General features: G+C 42.1%; 1 protein-coding gene and 1 long non-coding RNA gene across 2 annotated transcripts in view; both read right to left on the bottom strand.

Moving 5' to 3' along the window:
- The window catches only part of LOC121723594 (tumor protein p53-inducible protein 11-like), a 52,559-nt gene extending 42,717 nt beyond the window's left edge, over positions 1-9,842 (bottom strand). The window contains exons 1-2 of the mRNA XM_042109404.1: positions 9,687-9,842; positions 3,788-3,913 (exon numbers count right to left, since the gene is read on the bottom strand). The gene's annotated coding sequence lies outside the window, so the exon portion shown is untranslated. The remainder of the gene's footprint in view (positions 1-3,787; positions 3,914-9,686) is intronic.
- Positions 9,843-20,200: 10,358 nt separating this feature from the next.
- On the bottom strand, positions 20,201-21,554 carry LOC121723596. The gene is made up of 3 exons (XR_006034985.1): positions 21,474-21,554; positions 21,307-21,352; positions 20,201-20,803 (listed from the first exon to the last, which is right to left on the bottom strand). It is a non-coding gene; the product is annotated as an uncharacterized LOC121723596 (long non-coding RNA).
- Positions 21,555-22,747: the final 1,193 nt, after the last annotated feature.

Genomic DNA, 22,747 nt, shown 5'->3' on the forward strand with positions numbered 1-22,747 from the left:
ACCTCACAAAAGGATTATTCTAGAGAATCCTAAGCAATCCATTCTTCTCCATGATGGGAATGGGCACAGGGAGTTCCCCTCCCCTCCTGACTAAGTTAAAACTGCAATTGCATAACCACTCCAGGGATTTCAATCACCCAGTCAGCAGGGGCCCCGGTAGTATCCCCAGAAGTTAGCATACATTTGCCTTCATTTACATACATCTGGTAGCCTGGCTAACGTCAGACCTCATCTCATTGAGATGGGGTCTGGGAGCTAGACATTCATTTTCTCGTTTTTGAAACCTGGTTTACGAATGCCCAGAGCCGTTTATTGGGTGTTACGAATGTCTATCAAATGCGTCTGTACGTAGCTCATAACGGCTTCGGTCTGTCGTCATCTTGCTGCCCTCCCTCCGTTTTGTGATTGGTTCCTTCGTTGAGGTGAAAACGAAGTCCATAGAATCCAGGCTGCCTAGCAGCGTGAATAAAATTGCGCGTGAAAGGCAGCATGGGAAAAACCAGGCTATACATATGGCTGCATTTCACTTGATTGTGTCACCTCGGGATACTTCGGTTTGGCTTTAGGGACCCTCTACTCACTACCACGTAAGTGTAATGTTGTTTGGAACTGTAGAAGAGATATAAAAATAGCGTTTTGTAGCAGCGAAATGACATGCCCGGGTCACTTCCAGGCTAACGAGTTTTGACTAAAAACGGTAAAATCGAACGTTCTCAAAACACATCCGAATGACATGATTTTGATGTCAACTCAACGTATGTACTCCCAATCATCCGTAAATTGATCTAAAGTGCATTTTACTCCGGATAATTCCTTTAATGTATCTGAGGAAATAAACTGTCTCATGGACTATTTCATGGTCATTTTTTTCTCACTTTTTCTCATTTTTTTCTTTTACTCACTAGTTGCTCCACCCACACATAGTCACTGCCGACATGTGGAACCTTATGTATAGTGTTAATGTAAATGAAGCCTTTACTACAGAGGTTACTCACCAACATGGTTACCGACTTAATGTAAATGTACACACAAACACACGTGTGCACACACACTTAAATCGCATATGAAATCAACAAAACACAGAAAAAATATTCCTGCACCGAACATGTGAAACTGCACATACTGTATGGCTCAACAAGTAGTAAAATCTGGTCACTTGATTGTGCCTGGACAAAATAGTTCTGCACCAAACATAGGTTTTGCGAGAGTTTAACAGGTGCGATAATTCAAGATCCCCATGTTATTTTCCCATAGGAAAAATCGCCAGATACCGGATGTCAAAGATGGCAGCTTTTTTGTAGGCGAACTTCAGAGGTCTATTTAACAAATTGGTGACCAACGTACTACACAGTCAGAACAGGATAAAGATTTGTTGAAGTCTGGAGCTTTGCATCCAAAAAAATGACGTCACTCCTTATCTCCATGACAAAGGCAGGAAACGGGCCACATTGCGTGCATTTTTTTGGAAACAAGGAGGAAGACAATACCATTAGATACGAGTCATCCTGAGTGTTTTACTTTGTCCTGTGTAGTTCTGGTGTTATTTTCCCATATTCCTTTGGAAATCGGCAACATAGCAAGGTTTACTTTGATGCTTCCCTACACTTTCCAAATGTCTGACACTATCCTATATAATAACACTACACTATAAACTACAAACCCCAGCACTCAGGCTCATAAATAACTGTATGATGTTTAAATTGAATTTCCCCTAGGGATCAATAAAGTGTGTATCTATCTATCTAAATGATGGCATCTCGAATCCATGGGATTTTGCCCCACTTCCACACATTTACTCCTCATAAACACTACATGATGTAATTAGGTATTCAAAGTCATTGGGTCAACTGACACATTCTGTCCAGTGCATACAAGGTTATGGCAGACACAGGCATATCAGTCAATTAATTTGATCCTAGGATATAACACCAAAATCCTATTAAACACACATGGGCAAGCTGTGACAAGGACAAATCAATACAGTAAGAATGCAAGAATGACAAACTTCCCACTGAATAACTCATTTGCACCATCAAACAAAAAGTGCCATAATTACTACCACGGGTACTACTACGGGTGCTCTTCCACTATAACATGTTAAAAATGTTAATCAAAAGTAAACGTTATTTCGATATATACACACAGCATTAAAGACATGACGGCATTTGCCCACCGGTATACATTTCATGATAAAATGGCTCTAGGTATCCATGTGGTCAAGTTATTGACTTAACATGCATGCCTTCAATTAGAAATGTGTTAAAACTGTAATGAAAAACAGTTATTCCGGTCTTATTTGCGTGACGGGGTGGTTGGATTATGCTTGACGGACCCCCTCAGAGCAATCAAAAAGCAACAAACAAAACAAAGTAAAAGAATGTCATTTTTTCTGCTTAGTTTCTTGGGTGCTCTACAGGCAGACATTATAAAAAAAATTGTCTTTGATTTCAGTATGCTATTTACAGATAAAACATGTTAATGTCACAAAGTCAAACCAAGGGACACAAAAAACAATACAATATACACAATTCTGAATAAATATGTCTAATGCCATTAGCAAAATATATTTAATTCTGAAAATAACAAAAGTTTGATAGGAATATAACATTTACGTGGTGATATTTTTAGATGTAAATGTCGGTCAACCTGGACACATGCACAGTCATGCACTTGTGAAAAATGGTTAAAAATGGTGTGTTACTCTTTAAGAACAGTATTTTCTTGTACACCATGTTAACAAGAACCCTTGAATTATTAGCGTTAGAAACTCACTTTGACTCTAGTTTGTGCCTAATGCATCTCATCAAATGTTGTGGACCCAAATGGCACCCATTTCATAGAATGAAAGAAAATCTTAGAGATCAGCCTTTTATCATCCTGAAAGTGCTTGGAGTAGAGTTCTGTTTGAGAAAAGGATTACGCAGGATATCAGTGGGATGTGCAATAATTGAATGCGCTAAAGACCACTTCTTTTAGACAAAATATTATCGGATTGAGTGTGAAAAAGTAGTTGGCAGTTGTATTTCCGTCAACAGACTGATATTGCTATAATCTGTCTGTATTGTAGTTGGAGAGACTGACTGAACCCAGAGAGAACGCAGATTGGGCAGGTGTTGTTGATGCAAACAAACCGTGCGTTGTGCTCCACCAAGACCAGCATGAAAGGGGCGTCTGTACTCACACAGATGGAGAAACATGACACCATGTCATAAAGCAGCCGCATGCACAATGTGTTACTGTGAATGGCCCATCAACACAGCAAGCAAGCCTCATTTGTGCCTAGTAACCTTCTTCTGTTATATTCATTCATGCAACTTTCACTTTTTGATCTCCAAATAAGGAGATTTTTTTGAAGTTAGTTTTATGTAGCTAAGTAATTAGTGAGAAATAAGGAGTAGGAAAACCACAAAAAGTACTGAGTGTGTTTTAAAACTGTGGGTGTTCCCCTAAGAAGGCTACAACCCTTGTACACTCTCCAGCCCTTCCCATGGCTACCACCAAACACAAATCTGAAAATCAGCATAAATATTCCACAAATGAACGAGCAACACATCATGACTTTAAAGTGAACAGCAGAGAAGGGGCTACGGTTTACTCCAAATAGGGGTGAAGCAAACTCAAAAACCTTAAAAGACATAGCTCACCTTGGAATATCAAATACCATTTTTTAGATTTCCATTTGTCAAACTCACATATAAAACCACCTTCACAGCTCAAAACACAAATCTTGAATAAAATGGGCTTTACATTCCTGTGCATTTCCACTCGGTGCAATCTCATTACTTACTGTAGGTGATTGAACAGGATTCCTCAGTCTTGAGGGAGAGAGGGGGTCAACGTCTGGGACTTGACCCCAGCCACTGGTGCTCCCGTCTCAAGCAAGAAGTTGTAACGACTCCCTCTTTGAAGCAGGCTGTGAGGAGGAAACAGAGAGCCCACACGTCAGACGCCAGGACAACACACAGAAATCTGACCAATCCTGCTAGTGTTTATGTCAGAGGCGCATCAGCAGTGGCCATGCATGACCAGCTGACCCTAAAGATCTAAAAACCGCCCAGCAAGATAGATGCAGGAAGTTGCATAAACAAGAGGCCCAAAGGAACATGAAATGTTTAGCCCTGAAGGCAAGAAGCATGTAAACACATGACAAGCTAGACCTTTAACCCTGAGACTGAAATTAGCCCATTCAGTCAAACACTGCAATTAGCAGTGCCTCATACCTACAGGTTAGTCTGGAAAGCCAGACCCAAATCTGAAGGATTAAGGATCTGGCTACGAGTAATAAAAATGGCCCAACTCGAGGGGCGGAACCAAACATGCATTTGAAAATATCACTGCATGCAATTGAATAACTCTACGACCAATGTTTCCGGACTACACTCATCTGTTTATCTTGCCTCTAGCCTGCCTATATCAGATACACCGATGTGATTGGTGCAGCTCCGCTCCAAGGGCATGGGTAATGAGCATCATGCATGCATCGTGCTCTCGCGAGAACTCTATTTCCAGGGTACCTACTGGTGGTAAACAGGCCATAACCATGTCTACAAAAACACACAGGAATTAGCAGTGTCTTGCACCTACTGGTGGTAAACAGGCCATACCTATGTCTACAAAATCTCCACAGTTGAATGGAGAGTGAACAAAAACACGGGCAGTCTGTTGTGAGAAAAACACGGGTCCCGTTTGACTGAATGACAGATGGTTAGCTTCATCACAAAACACTTACATAACAGAAGAATTTGTGGCATCCTCTGCCCTAAGCTGTGAGGCAGGTTGCAAACTAGGCTACTTCTACCAAAAGCATCATAAAACTTTTCAATAGCTCTGGGTGGGGGACGAGGTTTCAAGTTTGATATGCTTCTTATTGGGACTTTCATCAATACTTCAGTAGTCTATGTGACAATAACACACTTGAGGTGTTAAAATACAGAGGAGGATCCCTCTGTACACAGGTGCTGTTTTGAGATGAAGAGGCAAATCCTCACAAAGGTGGAAACCGTCGTCCATTTGGGAGAAGTTTGACCCATGGAAAATGTTTTGGAAAAAATTGGACCAACAGCTCAGTTGTTTGTATCCTTTATATGCAAAAGCTGTAGACGGAACACATTCTCATGGAATACAGCAGGAATATGGACTGATCTGTAAAGGACTCTAAAGGTTACAAGGATGCAGCAGAGTACAGAGTCATCTACAGCCCCTAAACAAAGCACACGACCTTGGTCACATAACAAGTCGAGTCGTGCAGAACTGGGATCAATGGAAACTCAAGCTGCAAGGGCAGCAGGAAGATCGAGTCATTGTGTCCACAACAATTCCCATAAGGACAACACCTCGGGCAGCTGACTTTGCTTCATACTGCCTTTACAGTGAACCCAAACACACACATACACAAACCTTGTGTCACAATCTCCATCGAGCACTCCTCCCCCTGATGACCTGAATGCAAACTCAAGTGCTGCGGGCCTGCACCGCAACAATGCACTTTAACTGAATGAGGAAGTGAGGTTTGAACTGTAAGGCATAGATGTGGTTCAGCTGAGGGTAGAACATGTTCATCCTTAAAAGAAAAAAAAGCAGCTACCTGTTTCTTCTGTCTTAAAGGTAGAGTATGCAATTCAGTTTTGGTTTTGTGAAAGGCTGTTGATGTTTGAGCTCAACAGTCAATCAAATCCCCTCCTCTCATCTCTGCTACTGAAGCTGCATGCTGATTGGCTGAAACTGTGTATGGCTATAGGTTGGAACCAATACATTTGCTTCCTGTTTCCCACTAACAGAGCCAGGAATCTGAATGAACAAGACCAAAGTTCTTTTAGCACAAACAATGCACAGCCTTGAGAACCATGAGGCGAATTTATTGAATTTGACAAAAAAAAGTCTATGGGATTAGAATAATCATCTACCTTCAGTCAAAATCTTGCAGACAGATTTAGTGAATGAAGCTAATAGGCCTACCACACTGTGGCTTTGTACTTAGACAGGTGTACAGCGAGTCTGGCAATACTGGCAAGTCATTGCAATTACAGACACAGCATGTGCTAAACTCTAGATATTCCTAAAACACAAACACTTTATGATTATGGTCCATGGCAGACACTGGCTATATTGTCCAAAGCGACAATAATAACAATAAACATTATAAATAAAAAAGCAATCTTTAGACATTAGCCTCTAATACTGATGAGCTATAAAGGTCACTTGGCGAAAAAAAAAATAAAATAAAAAAAAAACATGCAGAATCCTACATTCTCCACAAAGTAATTTAAGAGAAAAACCCACAACTGTCACTTGTGCCAATCAGGCAACAGAAATTCATTTTCTACTGAACTGGGATTAACAAATGAAATTGCACAGCGGTTAAGTTGAGGATAGAAAGCAGGTCACCATCTGCCCGCACGACTCACAAATCCAAGCTCTCTCTAGAACTCCAGGACATCCGAGGACCCTGCTGGCCTTTGCGTCATTGCTACAAAATCTATACTGGATGGCCGTCCAAACTGCTGATGCATAAGGGCCGTTTTAGCGGTTGTGCTGCACCTAATGTAATGTATAAGAAATGATCAAGCTCATCTATTCGTCAGGGATTCCAAACCCACAGTAGTAAAACCACTGAAACATGTCTATATGGGAAGACTGATATAAAACATCCCACATAGAGAAACCAGTAAACATACAAACGCCTGTGCAATACTCTCTAATAGAGCCATCAGCAGCATTTGAATCATATCTTGCAAATTAACACATTAATGAGCTTGCTTCACGCAGAGGACAAATGATTGTTTCTGTGGGCGTGTATCTCTTGCTCTAAAGAGCACTCCTCCACTCCTCAAACAACATCTCCTCTGCTTGTGCTTATTCCCCAAGTACAAATCCCTCATATCAAAATCGTGAGGTGGCAAACTGACAACAACAAACAACAAAGTCCAAATCATCTTGGGCCATGAGTGCCATTTGGCATTCTCTCAGGCAGTCATCGGTAGGTTAGGCAACTTAGGACAATGGCTGACCAGGCCACACAGTGATGGAACTGACCTCCGGCACTCTGTCCCAATGGGGGTGGGGGTAGAGACAGATCTACCTGCTGCCGTCATTTTCCAAAAAGCTCCAAACTAATTTGATTGCTTGGACTTGACGTGTTGATTCCAGAGCAGCTGATTACAAGCAAGACCAGAGATCCTGGGCACACAATGGCAATTATGAGTTGATTACATATAAACCAGGATTGGCGTCAACAGAAGGCCAAACCCACTGGGAGGCCAGACTCACTCACTGTACTCCCTGATGAAGACAGCTGTACCACGGCAGGAGGGGTGACATACGGGGCCACTAAAGGATGGCGAGGTCCACACAGTACACACAACGTCAGCGAGCTTTAATATCTCCTTGGTGAGCAGCATAGCATGAAGAGTGTACAGAGCATTCAGTGCATCTCAATTGTTTGTTGACATTTCTAAGATGTATTTTGTTTACATTACTGAGACCTGAGAAAGGTAATCAAAGACTGTGTAGTCTGTACAGAAAGCAGCGCGATATCAGAAAATATCTTTTTGAACCTGCAACACGGCAAAATAACGTTGACAGTCTAGGCCCATTTTACTTTTCACAGCAGAAAATCTCCCACTTTTATGTAAGGTGTGGTGTGGCAGTCTGCTGTCTGCAAGGAAAAAATGTCTGTGCCTTCAGTTATCTGAAACTTTCAAAACTGTTATATAATGACTTAAAGTCCTCATGCACTGTGGCTGAATTCAAAGATGGGCAAGTTGAAATTGCTTGAAATGGTGCCTGAGAGCTTTACGCCCTGTATCAACGGAAGTCACATGAGGCCCTTACAACCAAAGTTTTTTTTAATCTATTCCCCACTTATTCATCACCATTCAGGTGTGACAAGCCACTCTTACTCTTACTCTTAGCATTCATAAGTGAACATATCAATGTGCCTGAATTCAGGCATGGGCCAGATTGTGTAAGATTTGAAATAGTTTGAAACACTACCTTTTCTAGTCCCCACTTAATTCATCTCCATCCAAGTGTAACAAGCCACGCTCTAAGCACTCAACATGGATTTTATTTTATCTTAGGCTACTTTTATCTTATCAGTTTAGCACCCTATTATTGCAATTTCAATAATGATGCAATGATGTACATTCTACTATGCCACAACTGGTCTGGGGCTGTTGCCGAATAAAGAGCAGACTTGAGCCTGGAAATGTGAAAAGTAGGTTAAAGAGATTCCAAAGCCATCCGGTGACATGGTGCATCCCCTTGGCTCTCACTACCGGCTGATCAAGTTGGAGAGGCTGTCAAGCGTTTCAAAGCGAATGACGCCATCTAACACGCACGTCTGAAGTCCCCATTCTTGGCAATGGTCGTACCTCTTGTTGTAACATCCATGGTGCACATGCAAAATTGAATGAATTCCAAATCACATCTGGATAGATAACTGAAATAATTAGGCATGCAAGGCAACAATGAACACCGATGAAGTAACTGTGCCAGCACATAAGAATTTTTTTTCGAGTAACATTATAGCACATTCTGATACTGCATAACACGAAATGCCTACTCGAGGGGGGTGAGGAGAATAATCGAACTAACTACCCCACAGCTGGGTAGGGATCTCAAACGCCTGGAATTTCCAAAACATACACCTTCGAGTCATGTATTAGGACAGGAAGGGGCCCACTAGCAAACTACACAAAGCTCACATTTCTGTATTACTCACTGCACAGTAGCCTACTGTACTTGCCAAACGCGGTGAAATAAACGCCTGTCCGAGGTCTGTTTCAGATAAATCACATACACCTTACCGTGACAGCTGTAAAGATTCATACTAAAAAGCCTATGCTGTCTACAGTATGGCATTCGATAATGCATGTTGCGCACAAGACAGCGACAAAGCTACGGCTATTGTGTATACAAGTTGACTCTGGCTTGCTGAAGCGTGTGGGGGCATAATGGCATGTCACGAACTTCCATTTCCATTGCCAATTCCAACAACACAAAAAATGTGCTTTTGGCTGTTTTGAGATGTCTGTCATTCTATAGAAAACGCTGCAAACCCTAAGGGGCACTAAACAGGCGCACGATGGAGCTACAGTTGGAGAGTGTTGTAAGTTGCTCATCCCAATAACGTTAAGCTATTTAGTCCTGAAACTGACGGAGTCCTAAACTGACTGAATAGTCCTTCAGTTATGGCAAACCTGATACCCGTGAGCATAGCAGTAGGCTACGCATCTTTTTACTGCACTGTTTCAAACAGGTCTTCGAGTGCCATTTAGGAAATTGAAAGTTTTACAAACCCTTATTAATGTAATTTCTATTTACACAAATCAACACAAACTACCAGTAAACGATTCAAAATAACTGGGTCTTGTATTACAGTGCAAAGTCCATTCCATCACACCTTTAACTCGCCAATCCTTTTCCCCGCCCGCGATGGTCTTTTTGAATCATTCAGCCTATGCGCTTCGTTTTTCCGCAACGTATCCAACACACTTGCCAAACGTAGGCTATTTCTAAAGTCGTGTAATTTCCACTGAATGGTTTAAAACATGTTTCCATTATTTTACAACATGCTGGACGAAACACTTACAGAAAGACAACAGGAAACAGTCCTAAAACTATTTATAAATGTATAAATGTTTAAGGTTTTCACGGGGTTGCCAAGTGCGGGTTAGGCTACTTACTGTGAGACCACCGGCAAATTCTCAACGCTTTCGGTTTCCCCTCTTGCTTATTGTCGACTGTCACGAGTGTGAGTGCCTCAAACATTTACATCGCCTTGCTTGTGCTCTTTGGGTTTGCAAACACGAATCCGACAGACCTATAAACTTACCGTAATGTGACAAATAGAGACATTTGACTCCGTGCTCTTCTACCGTAACATTTAGAAGAATGCTACCATTGGGATTGTAACATCATGTCCGACCATACAGTAGCCTAGGCTATACCACACACCTTTGAGATGCAAACCTACAGAAGAGTTAAGATGTCTATCAGATATAGGCCTACATTGCAAAGTCTGTAGATTGCTTTAAAATTAAATTAATTGTTGTCTAGGCCATGTAATGCCCTCAGAAATTGTAAGGTTTTTCCCTAGAATTTACTTTTACTCTATTGGAAATAAACAAATTGGAGCTGTTATGCATGACACAGTGCTGAAGAAGAGAACATATCTGAACATGTGCACATATGGTTAAAAACAAAATCTCCGAAGACTCATTTTGAGGGACAGAGACGGAGTTTTCTGTTGTTTTATCATGATTTTCTTATTTTATCATCACCAGTTTTTTAAATATGAACTGTCAGGTGTGTATATTTATCAAATGGATGGGCTTGTTTAGAGCGAATTGTGTGAGAAACCAAAAATCAATCAATTTTGTATGTACATAAGTAAGTGGACCCCCAGCTGCATTGGTAAAGTCAACTGGGTAATTGATTAATGTAAAACATATTTGGGTGCTGAAATAATCAATTAAAGCATACTAATCAAACAGACTTCCTTTGGAAAGGGTTTGAGCAGCCATGATTAAAAGAGGGAGGAAATCCACCAAACCACTGTAGTGCCACCCACATGGATCATCAATGCCAAGAGGAAAGGAGATATCCGAGGACATAAGGAACAGAGTAGTGACAGTCCATCAGTCTGGGGAAAGCTACAAGACCCTCTCTAAAAGATTTCAGCTCCATTTATCCACTGTAGACAAATTATTTGCAAATGGAGGGCTTTCAGAGACCTTCTGGAAGTGCACTCTCTGGACAGGTGAGGCCAAAATAGAATTATCTGGTCACAATCCAAATCGCCATGTTTGGAGGACCAGATGTGAGACGCTGGTTAATGGGTACAGAAGATGGTTGGTTGAAGTAGTGGTGCAAAAGGAGGTGCTACAAGAAATTAACATTACAGTTTTTCTCAGTCGCTTTGGTGCTTTTTGCAGATCAGAATGAAAATTCTCATAACTATTAGTTCAACCTCCACAACATTTAGTCATTTGTGCACATCATAGTAGCAAATTCTCCTTCCTCTGAACAAATTGAAAATGCTTTTGGACATGTATTAGTTGCTTTCATACAATTCTCTGCTGTTTTTTAACATTATCATTTGCTTATGTCATGTCAGTCAAAATGAACTATATTTATGGATACTGAATAGTCGTTCCCTATAAAACTAATAGTCTTAATTTCATTGCTTGAGTCATTACATACAAAATTGTTGAACTAGTTATCAAATTCTGTCACAATGCTGTAGAATTGCAAAGAGCATACAGTAAAAATGTACGTATTCAGTGTCTTGTACTCACTTACTCCCCTAAACAGCAATGTGTAACTTTACTGTAGTTTTCAAATGGCTGTACAAGTAGTGTATAGTGCTGTCTTGAGCATGTTCAGGTAATGTCACCTTTTTTTCTGCCCTTTTTCTGCATTGGAAAACACTGAGAGAACTGTCATAATGAAAACATGACAAAGCCATTTGACTATATTGTTCATAAACAATGGTGTCAAGACTTCTCATTTTGATGACACTGACAGTTTCATTGACATGAATACGTGCTTTTGAGGAATGGACTATCCATTTTGAGCAAGTGACGTGCTTTTGCAGGTCATCCACTAGGTTTTGCAGTTTGCACTAATTGTTTTGAGAAAGGCACTAACTGCTGTGCAAATGTTAATAGTGATGTGAGAATAGCACCAAAGCGACTGAGAAAAACTGTAACTACATAGGTTCACATACTTTTGCAAATGTCATATTTTGAGTTTTTGTGAGCTAAACCACTTCTGTTGAATATAATGAAAATATATAACTTTCTTTTGTTTCTATCTATTATCTGGTAGGTCAGCTTTACAAGTGTGGTTGCATGTGCATTAAATATATATATATATATTTTTGGAAAAAACAACTGACCATGTCCGAGGGTTCACAAACTTTCAAGCAGCACTGTAGTATTCAAAATATTCAAGACCAAACAGCACTAGAATTGTTAATGACTGTTAGACTAATATAACCTTCACTAATCGAGTGGGGAATCGAAGGGCCAGAAAACCCATTACAAACTGGCATTTACATTTTTTAATCATTATTATTATGTGGTGTGAAAAACATTTGTTAACAGCCAGCATCGCTATCTCTGTTCTTATAGCAACAATTTTATCACTGAAAAATAAAGGTGATAAAAATACCACTGCAGTGTGAGACTGAAATGTTGTTTTAGAGGGTAAGTTGGTCAAACAAAAGACAGCAAGAATTTAAGGTTGTCTTGGTAACATACAGCCATTCAAGTGAGGTGAGATTGCACAGACACTTGCACAAGCTCCATGTCCCTGCTTAATGTTTCTGAGGGACTTTCATAACAGCCTGGCGCAGAGACGGCTTTGCGTTTCTCCGTGTCCTTTTAGCCTCCTCTGCAGTGTCTCTGTTAGTTTTAAAATGACAGTCGTGCTTTTCTGTGGGGCCTTGACTTTTCCACAGATAATCACCCATGCACACCCACAGACCCTTCTGCCAACACCATTCATTCAAACTCTCATGCCCTGAGCGACCAATCAGACACCTGGTCTCCCACTGTCTCTGCCAATGGAACATCTCAGCAGTTACCGAGACAATACACATCATCTCAAATAGCCTCATTTCCTTAGTACTGGAGATCGCTGATTAACAAAAACAGGTGTCAGAAGGGTTCAGTTCCTGTATTGGGAAACCCTTTCCTGTGAGTGAGATTACCCTGAAAAAAGATTGACTGATTGAACCGTAATATCTGAATATGCCGTATGGTATTATGTCCCATGTGCTTTTTAAAGGACCTTTCTAAAGCTCCATTTAAAGAGGCATTTCTGAAGCTCCATTTAAAGGGGCATTTCTTATTCACATTTCAGTGTCTAGACACAAGCACAGAGTTCAGAGATTGAAGTCAAGCAGAAGTTTTCAAATGATGGTGTGGTATCCCCTATATCCATCTTATCCATCTTCAACATCACACTGAAACACATGAGAAACTGATGGCAAGGTGAAATTCAGGGAGCCACTTTGATCTAGCCTCGTGAGACCATCCTGATCTCGCGAGCTTCAGATTTTCACTCGCAGATCAGTCTGGCATCTCTCCGATAAAGAAAATTTGGAGCAGTTCGCCAAACAAACGTCCACTCAGCGTTGGTTTTGAGGCGGGTTTAGGTGTGACGCAACGAGAAGCTACTGTTCAATCTAAACAACATGGCGACTTCCACGGATGAGATGGAGAAGTTTTATCCGAATATTTGAGTATTCCTGGGTAAGCTAGGAGTCTCTGCAATGTAGCTGGGAGGAATGAAGGACACAGACATCCTCCACGGCCAATTCAAGTTAGTGTTTGGTAGCACTGAATCTTAGTTACTTAACGAGAAGGAATATGCTTTCTTCCGACTTGTAGCCTACCATGAAAACTTGGTGTGGGATTGTCGCTGATGAGGTTCATGTCACATACAAATAGTAAGTTTTAAAATGTTAACGTTAGCTACTTATCTAACTTGTATGTTAAAAGATGGCATTAGAAGAACGCTTAATTTATCTGATTGGTTGATTTGGACCGTCTATCACCAACATAATGTGTCTGGCACTCGGCAAAAGACTATTCAAAGTCTGAATAAATTCAGTGGCTGTACAGTGCAAGATGGAAACAAATACCCAATTCGTAATCAGCTTTTCAGGAACAGACAGACCAAAGCCCCATTCTTTCAGGTAATTCAAAACTCCCCCTCACTTTAGTCTATACAACTCAGCCTTGTAAACACTGGGAGCTTGAAATAATGGTTAAAGTAATTCTCAGTAACATTAGGTGAGCAATTACGTAACCTCTATGACACTTTATGGATTATCCATTTTGTTTCGGGTGGGAGTCCAACATAAAACAGTCTGGAGAGTGTTATGAAGAATATGATGCATTAGCAGAGAACATAAAGAATGTAATACTAAAGTGCAACATCACATTAGTGCTGTAGCTTTACTGATGATGCCTAATTGCTATTCAGTAATACTTCATTTGAATTCTTATACAATGCTCTAGTGAAGTCACTCGCTCCAGTAGAATGTGTTCCTAAGATTGTGATTTCAGCTTAGGATTTGGCAGATTTATTGTTGTTTAAAGGCTTTATCCCAGACGGGTTAAACTCTCAACTGTTCTGCTGGTGCTGAACCAAATATCTCTCTGCCGTTTTGGCTGTAAGCCACGTAACTGATGAAGTCTCCTTCTAGTGTAGACTGGCCTGATACAATCTAATTTATAATGTCAAGTTGTGGATGTGAATGTTTGATATGAACTGGAAAATGCTCACGGTTCCAGTTCTCCATTGCGAAGGAAGGAGTGTGATAAGAGTCATGGTGAAGCAACGACAACAATAACAACAACAACAACAACAACAACAACATCAACAAATTGTATTCGTAAAATGCTTTTCAAGGCATCCAAAACGCTTAACAGTATCTAGTGACACAGTGTCCTCCACCATAGAATCTCATGAAGAAGAAATTGTGTTGCTCTGAGTGTAGCTGCGGTAGGGTGTTGTGTAATAAATTAAGATTAAAGTGTGCACTCTTTTGATGGCAGAGCTGAAAAAGTGAGAGGGCTTTGGAGACCCAGGGGAAGGTAGGGTATAAAGATTAAGGGGGAAGGGGAGGGGGTATGATATCACAAAGCCCTAAAACTGAGCTGTGGCCTCAAAAAACGTCATATGTGTGTAAACCTGGCCTTTCCCGTCCAACTAGAAATAGAGAACAATGGCATTCCTTCTGAAACAGTGTCACGGTTCTAAGAGAGAGAGAGAGAGAGAGAGAGAGAGAGAAAAGATGTGAAAAACAATACAGTATAATCTTTTGGCTGGCTTCTGACTGCTGTACCTCTATTCTTTTTTGCTTTTTGCACTGAAACATATCTTGGCAAAATGTCACACACCCAAAACAGCAATGGCAAAGTAAAAGGCTGTTATCTAAAAGGGACACTCTGTCATGTTTTGGTGATAATGCAGCTATAACCTGCTGGTGAGCAAGGTAGGGCTGGCTGACGGAGGAGCATTTGTAGTAGTACAGACTCATTCTACCCTTCACAGCCCCTGGTGTGGCATAAAAAAAGCTCCCTGGTCTTGGATGTCCTAAAAGCAGCCCTCACAGATGTGGCTGACAAATCGACCTTCCTCTGAAGAATCAAATAGACAGCACTAGCTCGTCGCTGTGCGGTCAGGCTGGCTACCCCCAGCCTCTTGACTGCTCCATGCTCCGTTGGCCCAGAACCACAGTGGGACCAGTGGCAAAGTTAATCCAATATCAATGAGGTCCCTGTCACTGCCAGACACATTCTCTGTGCTGCTGTTTTTATCTGGCTTATGTAAATGGCACCATTGCAGGCCCCCATAATGCGCTATCTTTTAAATATTGGGCCACATTCGTCTGTAATGGCTTAATAAGGTCATCATTCTTCTTCTTTATTTCGAGTAGGTAATGTCTTTACACAAAACCCTGCTGCTTGATTCTGACCATCAGGATATGCTGTTGTTGTTGCTGTTGTCCCTCTATGCTAATAGTGTGTGCTATGTAAATGGAGGAGCCTGTGGTGGCCTCTGTGCTTCCATGGGCATGCGGCACACACATATTAAATGTGTGTGTGTGTGTGTGTGTGTGTATGTGTGGAGGCCTAACTCAATAACGCTCACGAGTCAGAGTCCTGTGGAGTCACTGGGGGAGACAGAAAACAAGGACCTGGACTCACGCTAGCAGTTTAATTATACACAGTTTAACAGCTTGCCATTTCCCCCCCCAAATGCTGCACTACATCAAAGGTGCACCAACATGGTATTGTAATCAGCCATGCACATTAGCACTGAAGCATGTGAAGCCAGTTAATTGAATAGCTCAGGGCTAGCCCAGGGTGAATAATCCATCAATGGTTTTGCTTAGAAATGTTTGTATTTTGTATTTTGGGAATGAACATAAATGATAGATCTGCAGTCAAAGCAACTCTTGAACACCTGTGCATATATTTGTGATATTATATAATCCTGTCACATCTGCTCTGAAAGGATTTCTATGTTGGTCCTACAAAATGTGTGTAATAAGTGAGTACAGTAGATACAATGTGTGAGCATTGAGTATAACTTTGTCATTCCCTCTACTGTTGAGATTGACTTTTAATGTGTCTGTGTTGCACTTGGGCACCCTGGTCATCCCTGACCTCTAAAAATGCCAGGCATTTATTTTCCAAACTATTGTGTCTGACTTTCTCTGTCTGCTTGCTCGCATCGGGTCAGACATGAAGCAGAGGGAGGGCAGTCCCATGGCAATTCACTGGACCACTTTTAACTTGACATTTTTACTGTGGAGACCTCTTATGTGGTCTGAACCACATATAAAAGCATCCAAAAGGTTGAGTTGAGACAGCATGTAATTTCCTGACCAATTCTCTAGGTACCGATGCACCAGAGCCTCCCGGTCCATTTCTACAGTGTGACATTGCTGAGGGAAAACCTCAGCTGGTGCAATGTCATACTTGTTCATATCTGATTGGAAGTTAATACCATGCAATTCTGGAACTGTGCAGAAGTGAAAAGCTGATTTTTTTTAGCAATTATGAGGTTGCACTCGGCAAATGAAAGCCAACAAGCAAATGAGGCAGTGAAACTTACTGGAGTGTCAACATTCCAGCACTCACAGAAGCAACCAAGGATCTGTCTTCGTGTGAAGGGCTGTGTTTGCGTCTTCAGCAGCAGGTCTGACCTTTCACTGGAATGGAAGAAGGACCTGTTGGGGCTAATCAACGACCTTGGCTGAAGCACACTCAGATGCAGACAGAAACACTCAAAAACACACACATGCACACACGCATGCATGCACAGACGCACACACACACGCATGCACACACACACAAACGTACACACGCACCGCAGACATGCACACACACACACACTAACACACACACACACGCACACACGCACACACGCACACACACACACACACATATACACCAAAGAGAGAGAGAAGGAGAGAGACCGACAGAGCAAGAGGGGTGCAGACCCCTTTTTGTATATGCTAAGACTACATTGAAAGGTAAATTTAATTGCAAACCAAACCCAACACTGTACAGCAAAACACCCACACACAGAGACATTGTAATTATGCTTTTGAGTTGAGGCTTCAACAACAGCTTTCCTATTAGCTATCTATCTATCTATCTATCTATCTATCTATCTATCTGCGTGCAGGCTGCTTTGTGCCTTTTGATCACCATGTGCATTCACCATGCAGGACACAAAAGAAGACCATTATCTTTTTTTAGACAGGGAATATTACAGGTGCCACCGTAGTAGTCTATGATGAACGACTGACTGATTTTTCTCTCATTCAACTACTAAATTGAGTCAGTCAGGCAGGCCAGCATGTTCCTCTTGTCAGTATTAAATCAAGAATATTGATATGGTGGATAACTACCTGAAAGGTCCTCTCCTTGTTTGATTGTCAGTTAGCATAATGTCAGAGGTACAAAGCCTAAAACGGTATAGAACAGCTTCGGAATAGTTTGTAAGTTCTCTCACCTGGGACTTCTGTTTAGCCACCTGGGTAAAGGTGCCACACCTGACCTTGAGAGAGCCCCTAAAACTGCGGGCACCTCCGTCACCTGACGTGATTGGATGTGTCAACGTGCCAGGGCCAGCCAAACAGACGTGGTGGCTGAAAGGAGGGAACTCATCAGAACATCACAGGTACTGAGCTCCTCTCATCTTCTCCAGTGAATCACATATATAATACAAATGATGGGCTCGCCCTGTATAGGAAAGGACATGTGGAGGACATCAAAAAATCAGGGACATATGGTCTTTGTGGGAAAGCATGACAGGGCATACATTTCCTTGAAAGACTTCTACCCTTGGGCATTAATGATTATTAATAGGTTGCAGTCAGTGTGATTATAATGTGTTGTAGAGTGGAGACAGGTTTAAGGCATTGGAAGACTCCAAGGCCACAATGAATGGCAGGTGCTGTTGTTTCACATCTTAATGGAGAATAAGCACACCAAAACCAATGCATTAATCAGTCTACACCCCAACCCAGGAGGCTGCTTGATAGATTATGGTCCGGTTCTAGTGTGCTCTAGGTGTCCTGTCAACATAAATAATTATTTTGTTTATCATGTCAACATTCAATCGTATTCTCCTGCAGCGGGAGCACAATTCCCGATTCTGTTTCAGAAGAATGTTTCTCGGCTTTGTCTGCCTTCAGAAGAATGACCAATGCCACCAGGTCAAGATGATGTGGAAATAGGATAGGGTAGGGTAGAATAGGATCGGAGGTACCATATTGATCATATGTACTATATTGATCACTGACAGGAAATTCAATGCATAAAATCAGCGAAACACATAGAATTTATAAAAACATATAGAATAACCAAAGAGTTAAATACATGTAAATGCATCTATAAATATACAAATAAGCTATTGTGATGTTAATGAGTTTGGCCCTCACATGCATTACCCCACTGGTGCAATCATCCTTTGGCAAATGTTTAAGCTATATTTCATATTTTGGACATTTGAATGTGTTTTTGCAAGAGTCGTATCACACAAACAAGCACAGGAAAGCCTTTGAGATGCAGCGTCTGTGTGTACAGTATACTGTAGATATCTTGTGTCTGAAACTGTGTGCTGTGCATGAGGAGTGCTGACAGCTCTGCAGTCCCAGTCCCAGCGGCCCCAGCAAGGAGAGACGGGACTCGTCAGCTCAGAGAGAGACTCTGCAACGGCGAATGAGGGAAAATGAGCCTCGAAGATGAGATTTTAGAATAGAATGGTGCACCCGCAAGGAGGTGCTTCGGAAAAAAAATCAAGACAGCCAGATAGGCCAATCAAAGGAGTGAACTGACAGTCACAGGAACATTGCTCATCTCCGAGAAAGAAAGAGAGAGAGAGAAAGCAGGGAGAGAGGGAAGGAGATAGGGAGAGAGAGAGGAGAGAGAGAGAGAGAGAGAGAGAGAGAGAGAGAGCAGGGAGAGAGGGAAGGAGATAGGGAGAGAGAGAGAGAGAGATAGAGAGAGAGAGAGAGAGAGAGAGAGAGAGAGAAAGCAGGGAGAGAGGGAAGGAGATAGGGAGAGAGAGAGAGAGAGAGAGAGAGAGAGAGAGAGAGAGCGCAGGGAGAGAGAGAGCAGGGAGAGAGGGAAGGAGATAGGGAGAGAGAGAGGAGATAGGGAGAGAGAGAGAGAGAGAGAAAGAGAGAACAAAGGCTGACACCATTTTCTTCTCTCTCTCTGCGTAGCTCTGATGGAATGTGAGAAGGGGACAGGGCTGGTGGCAGTGATGTGGTGGTAAGTGGAGGAGGTGTGTGTGTGTGTGTGTGTGTGTGGAAGGGAAGAGGTGTGTTTGTGTGTGTGTGTGTGTGTGTGTGTGTGTGTGTGTGTGTGTGTGTGTGTGTGTGTGTGTGTGTGTGTGTGTGTGTGTGGAAGGGAAGAGGTGTGTGTGTGTGTGTGTGTGTGTGTGTGTGTGTGTGTGTGTGTGTGTGTGTGTGTGTGTGTGTGTGTGTGTGGAAGGGAAGAGGTGTGTTGTGTGTGTGTGTGTGTGTGTGTGTGTGTGTGTGTGTGTGTGTGTGTGTGTGTGTGTGTGTGTGTGGAAGGGCGCAAATTACAGGGCAATTGCTGGGCTAATGGACATTTAATGGAGAGGAGGTCCACATTCTGAGGGCACACTGGATGAATCGTATTCATGGGCCATTTAATAAAATCCCATTCATCTTCCTTCCAGTAATCAAATGAAAATATGAGCTTTGGAAACGTGAACTACATCAGTGGTGGCTCACAGCACTGGAAGCATCTCCTATCTCTGATGCATGGACATGGCTGGATTACACAACTACTTGGTTGAATTCTTACATGCAGTTATCATGTCCAATTTATCTGTAAATACTGTCACGCTCATGGAGCAGGCTACCCTTGAACTGGCAGCCGTCAGAAGCCTGACTCATGGAATGAGACGGTTCAGTAGATATGACGTCAGATATTAAATATCACATTACAGTAAGACCTGGTCATGCGGTTCTGATGTCAACCTCTCCAGTATGCAGTGGCTATTCCCTGTGTGGGCACCTCAGTCATGACATGTTGGGATTGGCATCACATGCTTAATACACTGTAATTCAGTCCTGCTGTAGTCACTCTACTGTACATTCAGCAGAGGCAATTATTTGCAGTGTCCGCAGTGCAGAAATGTTTTATTCAAGATTAGTGGGCATTTTGAAGTTGACATTGAGTGAATTGATGATGTTGAGCAACTGTGTTTGAACTGAAGGTGACACAACAAAGTTTTTTTTTTTGAGAATGAGGTTTTGAGAGAAACTGAGCAAAATCTTAGAGGCATAAGGGCTGAGAAAAGCTGAGAAGAGCCCAGAAAAAAAAAAGTTACATAGTTGCTGTTCTCAACAATGGCCCACAGTTTCATACATTTCTTGTAAACTGCCTTCCTCCGGTCCCTTGTCTATCTGCCTAAGGCCAGGGGACGTCACCTCCTTTGGCTGAGAAGTCAGCAATACTGGAGCTCCTCCCTACAGTCTCATAATAGCGCCCGGACAGCAAATTTCAAGGGATTTATGTGAATCCCCATGAAGAGCCAATGAGAGTCCATGACATTTCTTTTCATCTGGTTCACAGCAGGCCAAAGACCCCAGGTCCGGTCTCTTCTTGTCCTCGCAGCACCAGATGATTTCATAGTTCATCACATGATTTACGGTCAGACAAATGCGTCTCTGCAGACAGTCTTGTCTTCTGAGAGAATTAGATCAATTATTCTCTCATTTATTTTAGGCCTAGACAAAAGAGATGCACAGCTTTTCAGATAACTGCAAAGTAATTCCACAATCACACATAATAGGGAACCGAGAACAATAGAACATTATAGTATTGAATAGGTTTTAATAATGATTTTTATAATGCGCTCGATTGTTCTTTCTAATTCTAAAAGCTATTTTTTGAATGACAGAAGAGTAGCTGAGGTCGCTTTGCTTCAGAAGTGTCTTATGTGAGCTGCTGTAAGGTGCCATAGTAGCGATGATTGCACCAGCACAACATGTGGGTTGTTGTGATTGTTGGCTGGGAATTTGCGGAGGCCTTTGTGTGAAAAGTCTGTCTCGTGAGATGACCATTGGAACATGGGTATTAGCCCGAGGCCATTGCCTATTCCCCAAACCATCTGTTCGCTGAAGCAGAAGAAGCAGGAGCACAAAATGTGGCATGTTTTAAAAAAGGGGGCGCAAAGCCAAAGTTTACAGTTGGGTTAAAGTGTCATTGTATTTACTAGTTGGAAGATTACCTTTGACCAGTGCCTAATATATCCAGTATCTTCTATACTCAGTGCACTGATGTAGAAAAAAAAAGGCAAAAGCAAAAGGCTCAAGACTCTATTTTCCCTCCAGACATTTGACAGAAATGAAATGAGGCCTCTTGCTACTTGGTGCAATTTGCCGAGATGGAACTCACAAGTGCCTAATTAAAACGCAGTCCGACGTGCCATACACCTCCAGATTGTTTGGTGGTTGTCTGGACCTTTGGGAAGTCTTCTGGGACAAACACACACACACACACACACACACACACACACACACACACAGTGTGGTCACAGTCAGCTGGTGGCTGAAAGCCTGACTGAATTAGCTGGCCTGTTTGAGTAGTCAGGCTGCAACACCTGTCCCTTGTGCAGTCGCGCTGCAAGCAGCTGAGGACGAGATTTGACCATTTCCCGGCGATGATGTCAACACACACTCCGACACACATGGCTGCAGCTGTGAAGATTATTAACATGACAGTACACCTGCTCTGGCTGTTTGAGTTTCCCTGAGTCTCTTGAAAAGAAACTCTTGAGTTCTTATAAGAATTTATACATTTATTTTTTATATTTATATATTATCTTTTTTGGGAGGGGGTTGGTGGCACTTCCATGCACTATCGCCCAAGTACATTTCCAATTAGTTTTGCTGTGTGTCTGCAGTGTGAAGATAAGAGCAATGCAGAGCCACCAGCAGCCATCCTTTCACAATCTCCTCACATCTGACTGTGTTCCCTCCCCCTCTCGTCTTCTCCTGCGTTGGTTCTGACACATAGCTGTCTGGTTCTGTTTCTGCTGTTTCTGCTGTCACCCCCCCCCCCCCTTGTGACAACAACTACAACTACAAAAAATAATCCTTACCAGTGGGAATGAAAAGGCATACCAATAAGTTCAACAGCCCCACCCGAGATGTTCCATCAGAGTGCATGGAATGCGCGGCAATCAAATATAGAACTTCTCAGGACACTCGCCAAGAATCAGACAAATAGATGGACCATACTTGAATGTGCCATCAGCAGCTGACCACAATCTTTCTGAAGTGCTGAGCCATAAATAAGCCTCAAAATAGGTCTGTGATATGGCCTTTCAATGAAAAGAAAAACTCTTTAATAAACATTTACAGCATTATGACGAGGCGAGTGTGAGTGGATACTATTGCTGGAGCCCTTCAACGTCAGAAATCCAGAAGTAAAATGGAGGACACTGAGTGTGGGAACACACAAACAGATTCACTGCCACTGCTGCAACCACCGGCCTACACACACAGTTATTATGCTGTGACGATTATTGAAACATCACCCCACATGAGAGTGTGCCAGTGTGAATGTGTTGTGTGTGTGTGTGTGTTTGTGTGTGTATACATGTGTGTGTGTGTGTGCTGTTTTTGAAAGTGCAGGCCTGCAGGCTGCTCTGTGGTGGTAATGAGCTC

This window comes from Alosa sapidissima, chromosome 11 (genome assembly GCF_018492685.1).
Source record: "Alosa sapidissima isolate fAloSap1 chromosome 11, fAloSap1.pri, whole genome shotgun sequence".
Lineage (NCBI taxonomy): Eukaryota > Metazoa > Chordata > Actinopteri > Clupeiformes > Clupeidae > Alosa > Alosa sapidissima.